This window comes from Meles meles, chromosome 4, assembly GCF_922984935.1.
Source record: "Meles meles chromosome 4, mMelMel3.1 paternal haplotype, whole genome shotgun sequence".
NCBI classification, from domain to species: Eukaryota; Metazoa; Chordata; class Mammalia; order Carnivora; family Mustelidae; genus Meles; species Meles meles.
The window spans coordinates 116,530,915-116,539,275 of record NC_060069.1 but is presented as its reverse complement, the minus strand read 5'-3'; positions in this window follow the sequence as shown (position 1 = coordinate 116,539,275).

Here is an 8,361-nt window from a genome sequence, read left to right as displayed (position 1 = left end):
TTACATTCAGGATAACTATTGAGACATATGAATTTAGTGCCATTGTATTGCTTGTAAGTTGACTATTACTGTATACTGTATCTGTTCCTTTCTGATCTACTACTTTTGGGTTCTCTCTTTGCTTAGAGGACCCCTTTCAATATTTCCTGTAGAGCTGGTTTGGTTTTTACAAATTCTTTCAGTTTTTGTTTTTCCTGGAAGCTTTTAATCTCTCCTTCTATTTTCAATGATAGCCTAGCTGGATATTGTATTCTTGGCTGCATGTTTTTCTCATTTAGTGCTCTGAATATATCATGCCAGTTCTTTCTGGCCTGCAATGTCTCTGTGGGTAAGTCTGCTGCCAGTGTAATAATTTTACCATTGTATGTTAGAGCTTTCTTGTTCCAGGTTGCTTTCAGGACTTTCTCTTTTTTACTAAGACTTGTAAATTTTACTATGAAATGAGGGTGTGTATACCTATTCTTACTGATTTTGAGGGGAGTTCTCTGTACCTTCTCGATTTTGATGCTTGTTTCATTTGCCATATTAGGGAAATTCTCTACAATAATTCCCTCCAATATACCTTCTGCTCCCCTCTCTCTTTCTTCTTATTCTGGATTCCCAATCATTCGAATATTGTTTCATCTTATGGTATCACTTATCTCTCGAATTCTCCCCTCATGGTCCAGTAATTGTCTCTCTATTGCACAGCTTCTTTATTCACTTTCATTTGGTCTTCTATATCAGTAATTTTCTCTGTTGCCTCATTTATCCTCGCAGTAAGAGACTCCATTTTTTATTGTACCTCATTAATAGCTTTTTTTATTTCATCTTGGTTAGAGTTTAGTTCTTTTATTTCTCCAGAAAGGGCTTTTATTTATCAGACAGGGTTTCTGTAATATCTTCCATGCCTTTTTCAAGCCCAGCTAGCACCTTGAGAATTGTCATTCTGAACTCTAGACCTGACATATTGCCAATGTCCATATTGATTACATCCCTAGATCTTGGTACTGCCTCTTGTTCTTTTTTTTTATTATTTTTGTGGTGTGTTTTCCTGCCTTGTCATTTTATGCAGATAAGAATATGGAAAGAAGCAAATAAAATACTAAAAGGTGGCAAAGACCCCAGGAAAATATACTTAACCAAATCAGAAGAGACCCCAAATCATGAGGGGAAGAAATGGGGTAAAAAGAAGTTCAGAAAAAAAAAGAAAGAAGAAGTATAAAGAAGAAATATCTATATTAGTCTGGTGAATAGAAGAGTCACCCAAATAATTTTGGGAGCATTTTGCTCTCATAAAAGTATCTACACCCAAAGAATGAAAATATGCATGTATATATATGGTAAACACGATGAAGGGATAGAATATGACTATAAAGATGAAAATTTTCAAAAAATATTTCCAAAAAAGGAGTTGATAAGTTAGTTGGGAGAATAAAGAAAAAGAAATTGGCAATAATTTATTCAGATTGGAGACTAGAACAAAGCCCTGTGTTTTTTGTTTTGTTTGGTTTGGTTTTAGTGTATATATTGATCTATTAGAAGAAGTTTTATCTCAAATTTTTAGAAGAAAAATCCCTATGTGTATACAATATATAAAGTTAGATACAATGAAGTATAAAATATGACTATAAAAATGAAGGTTCAAAAATATTTTTGTGAAAGGTATTTTTAAGATAAACTAGTGAAAAAAACTTTAAAAGAGGAAACAGCAAAAGTTAAAAAAATCAGCGTAAGGAAAAAATGAAATTTAAAACATTAATTAACTGAAAGACTAAGGAATCATGGGGAGAAAGCCATGAATTCTGTGCTTTGCTTTCTCCTTCTCTGGAATTCTGTTGTTCTTGGTAATTGAACTTGGTCTTGGATGGATTTTTTGCTGATCTTCTAGGGGAGGGGCCTGTTGTAGTGATTCTCAAGTGCCTTTGCCCAATGCAGAATTGCACTGCCATTACAAGGGACTGGGCTAAGTAATCTGCTTGGGTTCGATTTGGGAGCTTTTGTTCCCTGAATGCTTTCCTTAGAGTTCCGGAGGATGGTTAATAAAAATGGCAGCCTCCCAATCCTGGCCTAGAGGAGCTGAGAGCTCAGGCCCCACTTCCCAGTGCGCACTCAGAGAAAAGCCCTCAATCACTCCTGTTTCCCTGGCCTCCAGCCATGCTACCAGCTCACCCAGCCTATGACCAAGCGTCCTTTTCTCTGTCACACAGCTCTGCCTGGAGTCTCCAACCCAGCAGATTCCCCCTTTCAGGGGGACTCCCAGGATCTTGTGGGGTCTCATCTCAAAGAAAAGTGGCCTGACTGTGCCACAGATCACAGGTTAAGGTACCCCTGAGTTGAGAGCTCACTCCTTGACTTCACCTCTGTAGCCAGCTTCCCCACTCTAATATCTGTGAGCTCTGAGACACTCAGACACCCCTGATCATTCTGTAACCCTGTGGGATCTGAGACCATGATGTACCCACATGGGCTTCACCCTGGCTTAGCCTCTGGAGGGATGACCCTCAGTGGAGCAAACTTTAAAAAGTTCTGATTTTGTGCACCATTGCTCCATCACTTGCCTGGAGCCAACCCCTCCCACTGAAGACTATCTTCCTGTTGCTTTTGATTCACTTCTCCGCAAGTCCTACCTTTCAGAAAATGGCTAATTTCCTGTTTCTAGAATTGTTGCTCTTCTTCTCTTCGATCTCCCCTTGGATTTGTAGGTGCTTGGAATGTTTTGATAAACTATCTAGCTGATGTCCTGCTACCTAATGTCATCTCAGGTTGCTACTCCTCTGCCATCTTGACTCTTCACCCCAATATTTTGGCTCTTAATATCATTTTATAGGGAAATTAATTAGATCTACTTGGAGAAATAGCTGATACAGTGACTAGGGTAGGAAGTAAATATGCAGGATGAGCCTGGAACATCTTGGAATGCCAGAAAACAACAACAACAAAACACAAAAGCTAAACAACAAACAAACACAAACACACCCTGCATACTCAATGATGCGTGTATGCCAAAGGGACAAAGGAGCCAGTGGAAACAGCTCCCTGTGGCCAAAGCTCCTATGATTTGAGCAGCAAAATTAATAAAGTACTGTGTAATTTCACTGAAATATAAAATAAATATCCATGATCCCATATTTATGTAAATAGAGGATTGAATATATAAATAAGTGAGGTGACTAGATAAATCTTCCAGGCAGGAGAATTCTGGTTTGTATAGATACTTTGCCCCAGGGAGGTGGTCCATTTCTTTCCTATCTCTAAGTGTGGATTATGGTTACTTCCTTACACAGAACAAAGTAAGAGAGGGTAGAGACAAAGCAGCTTCACTGCAGAGGAACCTACCAACACTGCATCAACCAGGTGGTCAAGGTCAACAATAAGTGTTACAAGTGATGAAGACAGTAGTTTCCACTGACAGGATATCATGAAAATGGTGATTTAACTCTGGGGCCTTTCTCCTCAAAAAGTATCCCCCCAGTCTAATCATGAGAAAAACATCAGAAGGATCCCAGTTGAGAGACATTCTACAAAATGTCTGGTTAGTACTTCTCAAAACTTACCAGGAACTTCAAAAACAAGGAATGTTGGAGGAGATATGATGGCGGGGAAGTAGGAGGAGGCGCTGTTTCAACCTGTACCCTAAAGTGAGCTGATTACCTACCAAAGAACTCTGATCACCCATGAAATCAGCCTGAGATCAGAATTATACACATCTGGATCTCTATGGGGACAGAAGACACCAGTGGGCAGGTAAAATGGAATGGGAATGTCAGACTGATATTGGAAGATAAACAAAAGGGAGAGGGAGCCACCAGAGGCGACCCATTGGAAATACCCCAATATAAGAGTCCCCTGCATCTTGGGACAAGAATTAACTTGGAGTCTGGTTGAAAGCATTCAAAAAGAGCAAAGGATCATGGGGGGGAAATTGTGGGAATTGGGGCAGTTAATAACAGGGGCTTAAGTCCCCAGACCCAGGACATCCACCCCTGGTGCTGAGCCAGATAGAGTGCAGTGGAGAAACCAGGTCTTGGTCCCTGAGCCACCAGTATGCCTGAGAGATCATGGGGTCGGGCTCCCATGAGGAGCTGGGAGCCTCTCAATCTGGCAGAAGCACAGCCTATTTGCAGTCCCCATGTGAGTGCCATGCGGTGCTATCAGAGCTATGGTCACGCCCTGGGCCCTCCCCTGAGTGAGATGTGCGAGGGGCCAGCCGGGCGCTCTCAGACCCAGAAAGACCAGGCACTCCCAGCCCGGGCCAGTGGGAAAATAACAGTGTGCGATCACTGCTTGAAACCTCTCTGGTGGTCCGGAGCTGCCCAGAGAGTCACCGCTGTTGTTGTTTTGGGTACAAGCAGGAGTTCCTGTGTCCCCAGGGACTCAGACTTGGGACGTGCTCTGCCAGTGGCCAAGGGGGGAATTTATGTGCTCTGCAGAACCCAGACGGAAACAGACTGAGGCTTCTCTCTGAGAGGGAGGTCTGGGTGCAGTTTGCTTTCCTCTAAAACTCCCAAAACCATCAAAAGCTGTGAAGGAGAGAAAAAAAATATGAACAAACAAACATAAAAACCTCCAGAGAATAAAAGCCTGAAAAACCGGTTTACTCGGAGTCCACCCCATTGAGATGGGCTGGAGGACATAACTCAGGGAACATTGCCTGAAAACCCTTGTGGCAGGCCCCTCCCTCAGAAAACCAACCAGGAAAAACAGGAAAAAAAAAAAAAAAAAAAAACAGATGACAAGAGAACAACCACCACTACTTCATAGATAGAACTTTTATTTTTAATTCGTTCCCACTATTCTGGTTCATTTTTTTATATAGATAATTTTTAACCTATTTACCATCACAGTGAGATGTTCAGTACATCAAATTCCATAATAAGCTTTTAACCTGAAATTTTCATACATATACCTGTGTTTTTTCTTTTGCTTTTCTATTTTTAAATTTTTTTTAAATTTTAGTTTAGTTTAATTTACTGTATTCTTTTTTTATTTTTATTTTCTAATATTCATATAGAGTTAAACTTCAAGGTAATCCCCTTTCCCCAATCCAATGCTACCCCTATAGGTAAACCAATTTGTAATCCCCCTTTATCTTAGGAATGTTGAGTCCATTAACAAAGATATCAAGATACATCCAGGAAGAATCAAAATAATCTTCCTTGCCCACACTGAGAATTTATAGGCACTTTTCTTGTTCTTCCACCAGTACTTCTGTGTATATGTGTTTGTCCTGATAGTATATAAATCTTATACTCGGAGTTCTTTTTGACGAGGCTCTTTTTTTTTTTTTTTTTTTTTTTGCTTTTATATATATGTTTTTTTTTCCTCTTGTCATCTACTTTTATCAGTCTTTTTGTTTGTATACTTCATAAATCTTACCTTGGGGCCCACTTGGGCTGAGCCGTCTTTTTATCTTTCTTTTTTTCCCCCTTTATCTCTCTCTCTCTCTCTTTTTCTTTTTCTTTTCTTTTTTCTCTTGTCATCTACTTTTATCAGTCTTTTTGTTTGTATACTTCATAAATCTTACCTTGGGGCCCACTTGGGCTGAGCCGTCTTTTTATCTTTCTTTTTTTCCCCCTTTATTTCTCTCTCTCTCTCTTTTTCTTTTTCTTTTCTTTTTTCTATCTTTCTTTTCTCTTTCATTTGGATGGGGACTTCTGAGTGCTCAGAAGCTTTCCAGGATGCACCTTGACTGCACCACGGTCACTACATCCAGCTACATCCATTCAGCTATCTCTCACCAAAATGACTAGCACAAGGAATGCCCAACAGAAGAAAAATTCAGAGGATGGGTCTTCTGCAACAGAGCTAATGGTTATAGACATAGAAATATGTCAGAAAGGGAATTCAGGCTAACAATTATCCAGGCAATAGCTAGGTTGGAGAAAGCCATGGATGACAAAACAGAATTGATTAGGGCAGAAATGAAAGCAACAAGGGATGATGTTCACAATGCTTTCAATGAGTTCCAATCTAATTTAAATTGTCCAAAAGCTAGGGTAACTGAGACAGAAAATAGAATTAGTGATCTGGAGGACAAACAAATAGAAAGAAAGGATCAGGAGGAAGCCTGGAACAAGCAGCTTAGAAGACATGAAAACAGAATCAGGGAAATAAATGATGCAATGAAACATTCCAACATCACAATTATTGGAATCCCTGAAGGGGAGCAGAAAGAAAGAATTCTAGAAGATATAGTGGAACAAGTTCTCCATGAAAATTTTCCCAATCTTACGAATGGAACCAGTGTTCATGTACTAGAGGCAGAACGTTTTCCCCCCAAGATTATAGATACTCAAAAGTCCTCAAGACACCTGATAGTAAGAATGAGGAATTATAATGTAGGCAGACCCTCTTGAAAGCAGCCAGGAAAAAGAAGCTCCTTACGTATAGAGGAAAGCCCATCAGAATAATGTCAGACCTGTCCACAGAAATCTGACAAGCCAGAAAGGGCTGGCAAGATATACTCAGGGCACTAAATGAGAAGAACATGCAGCCAAGAATACTTTATACAGCAAGACTGACATTCAAAATGGATGGAGAGATAAAGAGTTTCCAAGAACAGCAAGGCTTAAAAGAGTATGTGACCACCAAGCCGACACTGCAGGAAATATTAAGGGGGGTTCTATAAAAGAGGGAAAATCCTTAGAATATCATTAAACAGAAATATAGAGACAATCTACAGAAAGAAAGACTTCAAAGGTGACACAATCTCAATAAAAATGCATCAATAATAACTCTCAATGTGAATGGCCTAAATACAGCAATAAAATGACACAGGGTTGCAGGTCGGATAAAACGACAGGACCCATCCATATGTTGTCTACAAGAGACCCATTTTGAACCTAAAGATACATATAGACTGAAAGTGAAGGGATGGAGAAGCATCTTTCATGCCAATGGGCCTCAAAAGAAGTCCAGGATAGTGATTCTCATATCAGATAAATTAGATTTTAAACTAAAGACTGTAGTCAGAGATACAGAAGGACACTACATAATTCTTAAAGGGACTATACACCAAGATAATCTAACAATTGTAAATATCTATGCCCACAATATGGGAGCAGCCAGTTACATAAGAAAACTATTAATCAAGATAAAGAGTCATATTGATATGAATACGTTAATAGTAGATCTGAACATGCCTCTCTCAATAATAGATCACCCAAGCAGAAAATCAATAAAGAAATGAGAGCATTGAATGACATATTGGACAAGATGGACCTCATAGATATATACAGAACATTCCACTTTAAAACAGCAGAATACTCATTCTTTGCAAGTGCACATGCAACCTTCTCCAGAATAGACCACATACTGGATCACAAATCATGACTCAACCGACCAAAAGACAGAGATTATTCCCTGCCTATTCTCAGATCACAACGCTTTGAAACTGGAGCTCAATCACAAGGAAAAGTACAGAAGGAACTCAAACATCTGGAAGCTAAAGACCACTTTGCTTAAGAATGCTTGAATCAACCAGGAGATCAAAGAAGAACTTAAACAATTCATGGAAAGAATTGAGAATGAAGATACTTTGGTCCAAAACCTATGGGGTACAGCAAAGGCGGTCCTAAGGGGGAAATACATAGCCATACAAGCCTCCCTCAAAAAAATTGAAAAATCTAGAATACACCAGCTGTTACTACACCTTAAAGAACTAGAGAATCAACAACAAATTAAACCAAATCCACATGTAAGAAGGGAAATAATAAAGATTAGAGCAGAAATCAATGAGGTAGAAACTAGAGATACAGTAGAACATATCAATGAAAGTAGAAGCTGGTTTTTTTTGAAGAATCAATAAGATCTATAAACCATTGGCCACACCAATCCAAAAGAAAAGAGAGAAAGCTCAAATTAGGGGGGAGGAGTCAGGATGGCGGAGAAGTAGCAGTTTGAGACTACATCAGGTAACAGGAGATCAGCTGGATAGCTTATTTAACCATTGCAAACACCTACAAATCCAATGAGAGATTGAAGAGAAGAGGAACAGCAATTTTAGAAGTAGAAAGTCAACCACTTTCTGAATGGTAGGACTGGCGGAGAAGTGAATCCAAAGAGTCGGGAAGACAGTCTGCAGGGGGAGGGGCCAGCTCCCGGCAAGTTGCAGAGCAACGGAGCACAAAATCAGGACTTTTAAAAGTCAGTTCCACTGAGGGATATTACTCCAGAGAATAAACCTGGGTGAAGCCCATGCGGGGTCAGCGTGGCCCCAGGTCCCACATGGTCACAGAAGGACCGGGGGTGTCAGAGTGTCACAGAGCTTGCAGGTATTAGAACGGGGAAGCCGGGTACAGAAACAGAGCCAAGGAGTGAGCTCTCAGCTCAGGGTTACCTTAAACTGGTTGCAGGCTGGGTGAGCTTGGAGAATGGCTG